Below are 14,755 nucleotides of genomic sequence, written 5' to 3'. Positions count from 1 at the left end.
TTTATTCTCCACCGAGGGTCATATCAGTGTGTGAAGGAACGGTGGCGTCACCCGTGGCAACTACAACCCCCATTATCCTGTGTGATTGGCATTCCCTCTCCTAGGGGTGCCTTTGGTGGCCTACAGTGACACTCTGGCCTTGGCTGCGTGTTTTCCCTCTGGGAAGGAGTCTGGTAAGTGCCGCCATGACAAGCCATCACTTTACCCTCCCAGCTCCCCATGTATGTCAGGTGCCCGAGGTCTCCCTATGGGACGCTGCACATCTGTTATCAGGATCAATGGAGTGGATTCTGAGCATTAGCACCCCAGGTGCCAAGTGTATTTATGTTATTCACACAGCTGTATTTGCGTAGCATATTATGCATGTAAAATGTGTGTGTAATATGTAGTGAATACAACCCATTGATTTCAATAGGTTCGTTCATAAGTATTTTGCGTTCCCATTTTGTGACACGCTCTATCATCTGCGCATCTACGCAGCACAAGAACCCATTGAAATCAATGGGCTTGCACAAATTGCAGGTTTGGTTGCAGCAAGTCACAAGGTGATCGCATTCACTTACATTAGGATGTGATATAGCAGGGATATAGTGAAATCTTTGTTTGGGTGTTTTGTAACCAATAGTCACTGTTTAGCCCTTCGCCTAAAAATCCTTAACCTCTGTTTTCAGGGTACGTTCACACAGGAATGCAGAAATGCTGCAGGATTTCCGCATCAAAAACAGGGTTAAAATCCGCACCATCAGTGTAGATACAGCGCTCCCCTCATGTCCCAATTCTTCAAGCTATCAGCGCAGTCTTTCACCCAACAACATGTAATGAGTGCAGCGCTCTCTAGAGACCACCGTGTATCTTGTGAAAGGCGAAAGAATTGGGAGGTGAGATGAGCGCTGTATCTGCAGTGATGGTGCGGCTTTTACTCTGTTTTGGATGCAGATGTAACACCAGTCGTGGGTGGTGATGCAACACGGGTTCAGGGTGGTGCGCTGATGGCAGACGAAAGCGACACATTTTTTTCTATAAAAATGACTTTACTGAACAGTTTCATAATAAACAGAAGGGTTTGGGGTTTTTTTTGTTTTAAATTCTGTTTTTATTAGATTTGCAATAATATAACATAGATCAATGCATGTTCAAAGCATCAAGTATGAGGCCCAATGTCCACAGGCGGACTTTAATTATAAAATCCGTGCATGGCCCCACGCGGGAGATCCAAAGCTCTAAAAGCCCATAGGGATGCATTAGCGTCCACAGGGCAACTTAATGCATGCCAATCGCAGCATATGCTCCATTTTCCTGCGGATCCCACAGGGACGACTTCCATTGAAGTCCCTGCCACAGCACACCCGCAGCTGTCACTGTGGAGGTGCGGCAGATCCGCGGGAGAGCAGGAGATCAAAAGAAAAAAAGTGAGCATGGTGCATCCACCAGGCAGAAGAAAGAAGATTCGTCCACGACGGAGGAGAGCCCCGCAGCGTCCGGACAAGTGAGTATAATGTCATTTTTGGCCACATGGCTGGGTGAAAACCGCTGCGGGATTCCACACTTGCAAACCGTGCGTGATCGTGGACATAAGGCCTAACCCTTTACATGTTATTAAATAAATGCTAGATTGCTCTTCGTGGGAAGTGGGGGAGGGAATAGGAAGGGTTCCAGAGTGGAAATGGAAAGGATTAGAATTTTTAGGAAGGAATCCTACTACGGGGTGCACCTTGATGAATCAATACGTATAATTTACACAGGACTGCACAAATATGAATTAACCATCTCAGTTTCTACTAGCCAACATGCAATTAATACACTTCAGGGTTTATGAATCCCTTAAAGCATTCAATGATGATCACTAAAGTTTCAGTCTTTATTCTAAAAAGGGGGTTGGCAATGCTTCCGTAAAAATATAGAAAATCAGATATTTACAAAAACACACAAAACAGTATGAAAATAAATTGAAAATTCCAGCCTATGAAGTTGTTTCAAATAGTCCTGGGGTGCAGGTTGCATGCAGACAGGAATCGACAGACTAGATTTAGATGCCACTCCTAGCTCTGACAATTTTGGGAGGGGTTCCTCTTAGTTTTAAAGTCTTCTTTGAGTCAAACTTCTGTTGTGCTTTTTTATTACATCATTAAGGGGTGGGCTAAGCATATGCGCAGGTCTTCTGGATGGAAACCAAATGTAACATTTTGGCTATATTGGAGGCACTCCAATAGGGAAGCTATGACCACCAAGTTTCATATCATTAATTTACCTACTTGTGGGTACCAAACATAATATATGACAGATGATTAGCTTCGCAGATACGCAATTGTGTTTGTTTCCATGGGTCGACAGTTACGAGAGTGAATGCAATGAATCTGTGGTGCTATCACAGTTCCAAAAATACAACCACTGTTGGGCTGGGACCTTCAGATGACCAGTAATAACTAATATTGATTCGTCCTCTGATTAACCAGTATGAGGGCTGTGTGCTGGGTTGTGTATATTGGACACAGGATGAAAGGCAAATGGTTAGGGGATATAACAATTGACATCCCCTTATAACTTGGTTAGCATCACAGCAAAGGGTTTCCTTGCTGGTCCCAGAAAGAACAAGTGACATCAAAGACCCCCTCAGGTACATGTGTGAACTGCAGGGGGATGAGTATTGATGAGCTCTGCTTGGCAGAAAATACACAACCATCTGTCTAGGTCAACTCATCTTTCCCCAGACCAGAAAGGTGGCAGACTGACATGGAAAGATGGGTGGCGATCTACTAGTATCATCTGATCACAGCTAGTATCTGGCATAGATCCATGGCAATGCTGACAGCTGTGGGTTATAAATTGGAAATAACAAGCTTTTACTGTCTGCTAAAAGCCTACAAGGAAGCTAATAGCATTGGAACCTCTGAGGACTCGGAGCCTGAAAGTGGTTTTCAGTTTTAAGACGTGTATGTCTCAGCATTTGTTTGCAAGAAAAACTTAAGAACATTACATAATAAGCATTTATCACGTAACCTATCTACATGGAAATCTTACATTCCCTATAACACTTTAAAGTGTCCTCGTATTTATAATCTCCCGTCTGATCTGATATAGGGTGTGAAGAGACACTATGGGCTCATTTATATATACTTTCCTGCAAGTAAGGGCGCCGATAAGGGGGGCGCCATAGTAATTATGAATAGTAATGACTGTTTGGCTGAGATTGATAGACAACTCAGCGACCATACAGTATATCAACTCCTTGAATTTGATCCATCTGTGCATTTGAAAAGAGAGCTGACCATGCTAGTGAATGATCCACTGTTAGATGGGGTTTTAGACCAAGCCCTTTGCCAGTTCTTGATCATTAATAATCCGGTAGTTCTGTGCATGTATATCTTACCAAAGATCCGTAAGAGTCCCACTAATCCGCCTGGGAGACCTATTATTTCGGGTAGAGAATCCCTATTGAGTAATCCCTCTCACTTTTTGGACCGAATTTTACGAGGCTTTGCACAGAGTACTGACCCATATATCAGGAACACCAGCGACTTCCTTAATAAAATTAACACATTGAACATCCCACTGGGGACGTTGCTGGTGACCCTGGATGTGGTATCACTGTACACGAACATCACTCATCCCAGAGGGTTGGGAGCAGGGGCGTAAGTAAAGGCTCAGGGGCCCTGATGCAAAAGGTGAGCTGGGGCCCCCCCTCTATCTGTATCTGTACTCGTACCCATACCTAAACCATGCTGCACAGAGACATAACTTGAAGCTTCTGGGCCTCAATGCAAAACCTGTAAAAGGGCCTCCAACTATAATGCTTTATTCATAGTACTAGGCTCCCTATATGGAGAAGAGAGGCCTTATGGGCCCCCTAAGGCTCCTGGGCCCGGATGCAACCGCATCCCCTGCACCCTCTATAGTTATGCCCCTTGTAAGGAGCAATCCAGGAGGCTTTTTTAGCCTCTGATTGGATGAACAAAAAGATACAGTTCATCCTGTGTTTATTGGAATTTGTCCTCTGCAACACTTTTTTTGTTCATTGTGGTAGATTTTATCAGCAACTGTAAGGCACCGCAATGAGGTCCAATGTAGCCCCTACATATGCGAATATGTATATGAATCAAATTGAAAGGAATTTTGTATATACCTTCCCATACTGGATGAATGTCCTAGGGTGGTGGTGGAGGTATATTGATGACATCTTTTTGCTGTGGAAGGGTACCCCACAGGAACTGAGTGACTTCCACCATGAACTTAATGATATTTACCCGGAACTCAAGTTCACGCTCAACTGGTCTAACACCAGCATCCAGTTTCTGGATGTACTAGTTGGTATAAGTGGGCAGTTCATGAGCACGGATATCTATTGTAAATTGACTGACAAAAATAACCTTCTGAGATTTGATAGTTGTCATACACGTAAAATGATAGAGTCACTTCCATGGAGCCAACTGATGCATGTTCATCGTATTACCAACAATGACAAGCTTGATGTACGGCTAGAGGAGATGTGCAGACGGTTCATGGATAGAGGTTATCCTTTGGACCTCGTAAAGAGGTCAGCTACGAAGGTGAGAAATTTGACTTGAGTGGAGCTCTTGACACCCAAAGATCAACCACTAAAAACCATAAGAATTCCTTTTATTTCCACATATGGTCCTGATAGTGGAACAGGCTCGAGGATCATTAGAAAACATTGGTATCTATTGTCACGGGGTAGTCTACAGCTTGAAGAGATACAACTACCACCTCGGATGTCTTACAGGAAGTCTCCCAACCTAAGAGACAAGCTAGTACTTGCATACAATGACGCACATGATGCGTTGAAACAGTCATGTTTGGCACCAACCAGGTGTGGCAATTTCCTGTGTGGAAATTGTGTGTGTTGCAACAATATCATACGTGGCGATACATTTTTTCACCCACCAACAGGGAAAACTCTAAGCTCAAGGGACACTATACATGTAAATCTACATGTGTGGTGTATGCTATCATGTGCCCCTGTGGCTTACTCTATGTTGGTGAAACTATGGGTGAAGTCCGGGAATGCATGTCTTACCATAACAGCACAATTAGAACTGGCAAAAATGATCTTCCGGTCCCAAATCATTCTACACAGATGGGGCATATGGTAGGCCAGTTCAAATTTCGTGTTATTGATCAGATTCCAAAAACAATATGAGTCATCAGGACCACAGTAGTTAATGAAACGTACATTAAAGGGGTTGTCCCACGCCGAAACGTTTTTTTTAAAATTCAAATAGGCCCCCCGTTTGGCGCGAGACAAACCCAATGCATTTGTTAAAAAAAAAAAAGTTTAGTACTTACCCGAATCCCCGGGCTGCGGCGACTTCTTCCTTACCTTAGTAAGATGGCCTCCGGGATCTTCACCCATGATGCACCGCGGGTCTTCTCCCATGGTGCACCGTCCATTGCCGATTCCAGCCTCCTGATTGGCTGGAATCGGCACACGTGACGGGGCGGAGCTACGAGGACCAGCTCTCCGGCACGAGCGGCCCCATTCACCAGGGAGAAGACCGGACTGCGCAAGCACGTCTAATCGGGCGATTAGATGCTGAAATTAGACGGCACCATGGAGACGAGGATGCTAGCAACGGAACAGGTAAGTGAATAACTTCTGTATGGCTCATAATTAATGCACGATGTATATTACAAAGTGCATTAATATGGCCATACAGAAGTGCTGAACCCCACTTGCTTTCTCGGGACAACCCCTTTAATGTGTGTGTGTTTGCGCCATCTAGCGGTAGAACACATAACGGTTCTCTGGGCTACTGTTGTTAATGAGACTTACATTAATGTGTGTGTGCGCCATCTAGTGATAGAACACATAACGGTTCTCTGGGCCACTGTTGTTAATGAAATGCACATTAACCCCTTAGTGACCAAGCCTGTTTGCGCCTTAATGACCAGGCCAAATTTTGCAAATCTGACACGTGTCACTTTAGCATGGAAAAACACCAGAAAGGTTTTGCATATCCAAGCGATTCTGACATTGTTTTTTCGCCACATGTTGTACTTCATCTAGGCGGAAAAAAAGACTGATAGAAATTGTGTTTATTTATTGAAAAAAGAACCAAAATTGGCAAAATTTTGAAAAAATCGTCATTTTTTCACATTTCCAACTGCAATATCTCAAATATGTGCAAACATAATATAGAAATTTTTGTTAAGATATATATTTCCATCCGTTTACTTTATTTTGGGCGCACATTGGAAAAACTTTCCTTTTTTTTTAACCATTTAGGAGACGTACAAATTTAACATTACTTTTCAGCATTTTGAGGAACACTTTGTTTTCCTACACCAAACCAAGATTGGAAAGGCTCATAGGAGTCAAAATGATAGATACCACCACAAGTGACCCCATTTTAAAACCTACACCATTTAAGGTATTCACTGAGGGGTGTCATGAGTATTTTAACCCCACAGTTTTTTTTAGGAGTCAATGCGATTTAGAAGAGAAAAACTAAAATTTCATATTTTTGCAAATATGTCATTTTAAAGACAGGACTTTTTTCTATAGTACACATGAAAATTAGGATTTGCACCCCAGAATGGATACCCCTGTTTGTCTCATGCTCAGAAACATACCCATTGTGGCCCTAATCTTACGTCTGGATGCACAATGGGGCCCAAAATGAAAGGAGCAACCGGTGGCTTTCGGAACAGAAATTTTGCTTGAAGGAGATTTAGGCCCTATTGCACACTTGTAGAGCCATTGAGTGACCAAAACGATGGAGAACCCCCACAAGTGACCCCATTTTGAAAAGTAGACCCCTTAACGAATTTATCTAGGGGTACGATGACTTTTTTGACGTCACAGTTTTTGAATGAATCTAAGCCAAGCAGAAGGAAAAAATTATGATTTTCATTTTTTGGGCAATTATGTCAATTTAAAAACAGGTTTTTTTTGTGCAGTGTACATTGGAATGAAGACGTTCACCCCAATATGGATACCCCTGTTTGTCTCGTGTTCAGAAACATACCCATTGTGGCCCTAATCTACTTAAAGGAAACATAGCTAGGCCTATAGTGGAAGGAGCACCCGTTGGATTTCAGGGTACAACGGAATAAATTCTACTCCCCATTGCCCATTTGTAGAGCCATTGAGCGGCCAAAACGATAGAGAACCCCCACAAATGACCCCATTTTGAAAACTAGACCCCTTAACAAATTCATCTAGGGGTGTACTGCGTATTTTGACCTCACAGTATTTGAATGAATCTAAGCAAAGCAAAAGGAAAAAAGTATGATTTTCATTTTTTGGCAATTTTGTCAATTTAAAAACTGTTTTTTTTGTACAGTGTACATAGGAATGAAGACGTTCACCCCAAAATGGATCCCCCCGTTTGTCCCGTGTTCAGAAACATACCCCTTGTGGCCCTAATCTACTTACAGGACACATGGCTAGGCTCATAATGGAGGGAATGCACGCTGGATTTCAGGGCAGAACTGAATAAATTCCAGGCCCCATTGCCCACTTAAACGGAAAAAAATTTGACTTCCTAAAAATAATCCCCCCCCCCCACCCCACCCCTGCCATCCCCATTTTTTGGCATTCCCTAAATATTAGATAAAGGTAATAATATAAACTGCGTTTTATGTCCGAAGACAGGGGTAATTACGGAGGCTGCTTGGGATGGGCACATGGGGCAAGAAAACCGGGTATCCCCCCTCCTCTCATGTATTTTGGGGGTCATTTCTTAACCTTAGTGGCGGGGATGGGGTGTAAAAAGTGGCGCTCTGTGAGGCTTTGTAATTTTGCTGCGGTGCAGCGGTCTCACACAGAATGCGCTCAACAAGCTGCTCCTGGAACTGCATGAAGGTAAGCGTTCCCGGGGCTTCTTGTAAATTATGTATTACAGGTAGCGGTCTGAATAACGCCAGGCTCACATGGCCATATGCAGAATCCGCTTGCGGAAGCCCGCAGCGGATCTCATCTGTGAGCCCGGCTGTGACCCTGCGTACGGCCGCGTAATGTACTGCGCATAACTGCCTACTCACACAGGTGGTCATGCGCAGTACTTTTTTTTTTGTTTGCATTTCCTGCGCCGTCGCTTAGAGATGACCCGGGTACCCGCAGCCCGTACACAATGTATTTGCATATGGGCTGCGGGTATATCCGCGGTCATAGAGCACAATGGGCTCTAGGTCGCAGATATTCACGGTAAAATATAGCATGCCGTGTTCTGTTTCTGCGAGTGGATTCCGTAATTCCGACCCGCTAATTGGGGGGAATTGTGTAATCCAATGCATGCGATTGATCCGTGGATTACCGCTGATCAAGCGCATGCAGAACCCATAATTCCTGGCGGCCTAATGTTAGATCGCTACTTCATCACGTGACCAGGGACCGCTCAGCGAGGCCGCCGGTCACTGCTCCAAGCACTCAGCGACCGTTGGTCGCTGGGAGCAAGGAGATTTAAAATTTCCCGGGCTCTCCGCCTCCTGCGAATGCGTCCGGCATTTTGCCGGCGGGCGCATGCGCAGCAGCCGGAAGGGTCCATGGAGGATAATCACATCTGGATTGAAATGCGGAAGCCTCCGAGAAGATGTTTCATCTCCTCTCACCGATCACATCGGTGAGGGGAGATGAAACTGCCACTTTTTAAAGAACTTTTACGTGATCACCATTATGCATTGGATAACGGCGATCATGTGACCAGTAACCGCATACCGCGGCTCCCAGTGACATATCCAGGCTCTTGGCTACCTTTGGTAGCCAGCAGCAGGGAGATTTTACATTTCTTGGGCAATATTTCACTTTTTCGCATGCGTCCGCCATCATGCTGACGGGCGCATGCGCCGAAGCTGGGGTAGGGTCCGCGGATCAACATCCCATCAGGGAACAAATCCGGGACCTTGGGTACGTAATTTCATCCCCCCTTATGGATACGATCCGGAAGGGGAGATGAAACTTTAACTTTTTAAACTTTTTTTAACTTTTAACTTTTTTTTTTTTAAACTTTTTAACTTTATATGAACACCGTTATCTGATGGATAACGGTGATCATATGACTGGAAACCGCATACAGCGGTCCCCAGTCATATCTCCCTGCACTCGGCTATCTGTGACAGCCGGGTGCAGGGAGATTTTGAATTTGCCGGGCTCGCCGGCCTTCTGCGCATGCGCGCCACATCGGCGCATGCGCAGAAGCCAGCGGGGGTCCCGACACCGGCCGGAGGACATCGGCGGACCTGAGGTGAGTATTTTCACCTCCCCTTATGGATCCGATCCATGAGGGGAGGTGAAACTTTTCTTTTTTTCACTTTTCCGCGATCGTCGTTATCCATTGGATAACGACGATCGCGGTACTGGGGACTGCTCACCGCGGTCCCCGCTGACATCTCCTGCCTCCCGGCTACCTACAGGAGCCGGGAGCCAGGAGATTTTAAGTCTCCCGCGCCGCCGGGCCTTCTGCGCATGCGGCTGACGTAATGCCGCCTGGCACGCATGCGCAGAAGGACAGCTACGGCGCCCGAAGCATCGGGACAGCGGGGAGTCGTGCAGCGGACCTCGGTGAGTAATTTCAGCTGCTCCGATGGATCGGATCCATCAGGGCAGCTGAATCTTTAACTTTTTTTGCAGTTTTATTTACTTTTTTGCGATCGGCGTTATCCATTGGATAGCACCAATCACAATGCCAGGGGGGGGGGGGGGTCCGAACAGCCCGGGATGACAGCTCCATGCTGTCGGCTACCTGCGGACACCGACAGCATGGAGCTGTCACGTCCAGAGCCCGAGGGGCTTTATTCTCTGCAGTACACATGTTTTTACATCCTCAGAGAATAAAGCCCACTTTGGGAGGACGTAAAAACACTATGGGCTGGTCGTTAAGGGGTTAATGTGTGTGCGCGCCATCTAGTGGTAGAACACATGATGGTCCTACGGTCTGTTATTACTAAGATGTACATAAAAGTGTGTGCGTGCCATCTAGTGATAGAACACATGAGGTCCTCTGGGCCGCTGTTGTTAATGAAATGCACAATAATGTTTGTGCGCACTATCCAGTGGTAGAACACATAATGGTTCTCCGGACCGCTGTTGTTAATGAGACGTATATTAATGTGTGTGCCATCTAGTGGTAGAACACATGATGGTCCTCCAGGCTGTTGTAGTTAATGAGACGTAAATTGATGTGTGTGCGTGCCATCTAGTGGTAGAACACATGACGGTCCTCCGGGCCGCTGTAGTTAATAAGACGTAGATTAATGTGTGTGCGCGCCATCAAATAGTAGAACACATGACGGTCCTCCGAGCCGCTGTTGTTAATAAGACGTACACTAATGTGTGTGTGCGCCATCTAGTGGTAGAACACATGTCGGTGCTCCGGGCCACTGTTGTTAATGAGACGTACATTAACTCGTGTGCGCGCCATCTAATGGTAGAACACACAATGGTCCTCTGGGCCGCCATTGTTAATGAAATGTACCTTAATGCGTGTGCGCGCCATCTAGTGGTAGAACACATGATGGTCCTCCGGGCCGTTGTAGTTAATGAGACATACGTTAACGTGTGCGCATTCCTTCTACTGGTAGAACACATGATCGTCTTCCAGGCTGTTGTAGTTAATGAGACGTACATTAATGTGCGTGCGCACGCCATCTAGTGGTAGAACACAAGTCTGTGCTCCGGGCCGCTGTTGTTAATGAGATGTACATTAACTCGTGTGCGCACCATCTAGTGGTAGAACATATGATGGTCCTCCAGGCTGTTGTAGTTAATGAAACGTACATTAATGTGTGCGTGCGCCATCTAGTGGTAGAACACATGTTGGTGCTCTGGCCCGCTGTTGTTAATGAGACGTACATTAATCCGTGAGTGCGCCATCTAGTGGTAGAACATATGAGGGTCCTCTGGGCCCCTGTAGTTAATGACACATACATTAATGTGCACTCGTGCGCCATGTAATCGTAGAACACACAACGCTGTTGGGAATTAGACGTACATTAATGTGTGTGCGCGACGTCTCGTGGTAGAACACATGTCAGTGCTTCGGGCCGCTGTTGTTAATAAGACGTACATTAATGCATGTGCGCGCCATCTAATGGTAGAACACATGAGGTGCTCCAGGCCGCTATAGTTAATGAGACGTACATTAATGCGTGTGCGCGCTATCTAGTGGTAGAACATATGACGGTCCTCCAGGCCGCTGTAGTTAAAGGAGATGTCCCGCGCCGAAACTGTTTTTTTTTTTTTTAAACCCCCCCCCCGTTCGGCGCGAGACAACCCCGATGCAGGGACGTACAGAAAGCTCACCGGAGCGCTTACCTTAATCCCGGCGCTCCGGTGACTTCTATACTTACCTGTGAAGATGGCCGCCGGGATCCTCTGCATCCGTGGACCGCAGCTCTTCTGTGCGGTCCACTGCCGATTCCAGCCTCCTGATTGGCTGGAATCGGCACGTGACGGGGCGGAGCTACACGGAGCCCCATAGAGAACAGGAGAAGACCTGGACTGCGCAAGCGCGGCTAATTTGGCCATCGGAGGGCGAAAATTAGTCGGCACCATGGAGACGAGGACGCCAGCAACGGAGCAGGTAAGTAAAAAACTTTTTATAACTTCTGTATGGCTCATAATTAATGCACAATGTACATTACAAAGTGCATTATTATGGCCATACAGAAGTGTATAGACCCACTTGCTGCCTCGGGACATCTCCTTTAATGAGACATACATTAATGCGTGTGCGCGCCATCTAGTGGTAGAACACATGAGGTCCTCTGGGCCGCTGTTGTTAAGCAGACTACATTAATGCGTGTGCGCGCCATCTAGTGGTAGAACACATGATGGTCCTCCGGGCGGCTGTTGTTAATGAGACGTACATTAACTCGTGTGCGCGCAATCTAATGGTAGAACACACGACGGTCCTCCGGGCTGCCGTTGTTAATGAAATGTACCTTAATGCGTGTGCGCGCCATCTAGTGGTAGAACACACGATGGTCCACGCGGCCGTTGTAGTTAATGAGACATACGTTAACGTGTGCGCACGCCATCTAGTGGTAGAACACATATCGGTGCTCTGGGCCGCCGTTGTTAATGAGACGTACATCAATCCGTGAGCACGCCATCTACTGGTAGAACACATGATGGTCTTCCAGGCCGCTGTTGTTAATGAGACATACATTAATGCGTGTGCGCGCCATCTAGTGGTAGAACACATGAGGGTCCACTGGGCTGCTGTAGTTAATGAGACATACATTAATGCGTGTGCGCGCCATCTAGTGGTAGAACACATGAGGTCCTCTGGGCCGCTGCTGTTAATCAGACGTACATTAATGTGTGTGTGTGTGCCATCTAGTGGTAGAACAAATGTCGGTGCTTCGGGCAGCTGCTGTAAATGAGACGTACATTAGCGCCATTTAGTGGTAGAACACATAACGGTTCTCTGGGCCGTTGTTGTTAATGAGACTTACATTAATGTGTGTGTGCGCCATCTAGTGGTAGAACATATGATGGTCCTACGGGCTGCTGTTATTACTAAGACGTACATTAATGTGTGTGCGCGCCATCTAGTGGTAGAACACATGACGGTGCTCCGGGCAGCTGCTGCTAATAAGACGTACATTAATGTGTGTGCACGCCATCTAGTGGTAGAACACGTGTCGGTGCTCTGGGCCATTGTAGTTAATGAGACGTACATTAATAATTCATAAGTCCATCAAGCGGGTTTGGAGTGAAGACAATACATCATGAATATCCAGGAACATTCTGCTTTATTAACGGCGGGGATATCCATTAGTTTACACCAGAGTCGCTGTCAGCACCTGGGGTTAGTCGCACTGCTCTTCTACCCCTGACTCCATACAGCACTGCACCCCGGACCATTACATATTATGTGCTGACAAGCAACTCACTACAGGACACAAGAAATAGTGATCAGACACCTCTGCTTTCTGACTATTTCTGCTGCTCCTCCATATAGCGGTTCCATAGTGTAGTGGTTATCACGTCTGCTTTACACGCAGAAGGTCCTGGGTTCGAGCCCCAGTGGAACCACTTCTTTTCTCCGCCCCCTAATTTCTATACTTTTTATGGTCTTCTTTCCTCTGTGGCCTTTGTTATGCTTACGTGTGCAGGCATAAAATAGTGCAGCCCTAAGGACGTTTTCTATGTGACACTATAACACTAGAAGTGTATTTGATGAAGGGAGAAATGCAAAGTCCTACATCTGGGGAAGAAAAATTAAGAAAGCACATACAGAATTGGAGGAACTGGGCTAAGTAGCAGATGTGAAAAAGACGGGTATACTAATAGATCATATTATTCATATACTTGGGTATGGGGACGTGAAGAAGTGGTTCGGAGAGCTCTGACCCATAACTCTTCCATACAGTAAATCTACAGACCCCAGACCAGACTTGAACTATTTACCCGGCATGGGGAAGAAGACTGGCCGTCAGAGGATGGCAGAACACCGGAGGCTCTCACACCACCGCACTCACCTTCGGGACTCCCCTCCGCTGCATCCCCAGCAGTGAGTACAATGTTAAGGAGCAGTAGTGGAGGGAGTCAAGCAGAGCTTCGTGCTTCCCCTCCCGCGGCTGTACAAACAGGTCAGAAAGTCAGTGAGTGCACAGAGGGAGAGGGGGGTCGCTGTGGCAGGGGGAATCCCAGGCGGAAGGGAGATCCCTGACACTACAACAGCAGGAAGACATGAAGCTCTCGCTGCAGAAGGCACCGGAGGCTATAGTGCATCCACAAGAACTGCAGCAAAACTAAAGGCCCATTTAGACGCAACGATTAGCACTTAAAATTCGTTAAAAGTGTTGAAATTGAGCAATAATCAGTACGTATAAACACACGCCCATCGCGCACTTTTCGTTAGTCGTTCGCTCGTCGTTGTCTTTCAGTCCACTTAAAATCCATTGTTTGGAAGTTCGCTTTCCATTTGGTGTAAATTCAATTCGTTCCGTCGTTTAGCGATTTGAGGGGAGTATTTCGTTGTTTGGTGGGGCGTACATTTTACACGCCTAAAGGCAGAGAGATTGGTTGTCGGGGGTACAAAGCTTCAATTTTTGCACGTCCACCTACTGCTCAACCATTGGTCGGGGCGTAGTGACGTAGTCCGCAAGCAGGAACAGCGAATGTTCAAATTCGCCATTATCGCCACACATGCAAAGTTCGGTGTTAACGGATAATCTGTATATTTCCTTGCACAGAATTCTTTACCCAGGCGACATTTTTGCGTGAATGAACGCTTCGTATTTCAAAGGTAGCTAGCTAGCTGGATTGTTGTTGCCCATTTAGTTGCCTGCAGTCGTGCCCATATATTATAGAGTTATAGTTACAACAGCACTTCAAGTTTAACCCCAAGCGAGAGTCTTCTGCAAATATGGGGAAGGTGCCGTCTGTATCTTATTCTGCTGTGCCCATATATTATGTCACCGCGGCATTGCATCGTGCTTTTAGCGATTATACATCAACAGTATTTGCCGCCGGTGAGATTGTTTTTATAAGCCCCTCTGATGAACAGATGTATATGTACGGAAATTCCATATTTTAGAAAAAAGATCCAAGTGGAGTACCTGAAAACAAAAACGACATTCCACCATCTTTCAAAGCGTTTTGTTTCTACGACGCATAAACTGCAACCAAAATGGCCCGATAACTTTATTCTATGGGTCAGTGCGATTAGTGCCATACCAAACTTGTTTTCACTTTTTTTGGCTGAACTAATTTTAATACAAAGTTGAGCAATGGCTCGTTTTTAGCGCGGTGTTCTGTAGTTTACCTGAGTGCCATTTTGGAATACAT

At 46.0% G+C, this 14,755-nt stretch overlaps 1 non-coding gene across 1 annotated transcript; it reads left to right on the top strand.

The window, feature by feature from the left end:
* Positions 1-12,924: 12,924 nt before the first annotated feature.
* Positions 12,925-12,997, top strand: TRNAV-UAC (transfer RNA valine (anticodon UAC)). Its single transcript has one exon. It is a non-coding gene; the product is annotated as a tRNA-Val (tRNA).
* The last annotated feature ends 1,758 nt before the right edge of the window (positions 12,998-14,755 follow it).

This window comes from Eleutherodactylus coqui, chromosome 4, assembly GCF_035609145.1.
Source record: "Eleutherodactylus coqui strain aEleCoq1 chromosome 4, aEleCoq1.hap1, whole genome shotgun sequence".
Taxonomy (NCBI): Eukaryota; Metazoa; Chordata; class Amphibia; order Anura; family Eleutherodactylidae; genus Eleutherodactylus; species Eleutherodactylus coqui.
This window is presented reverse-complemented; position numbering and strand designations above follow the sequence as displayed.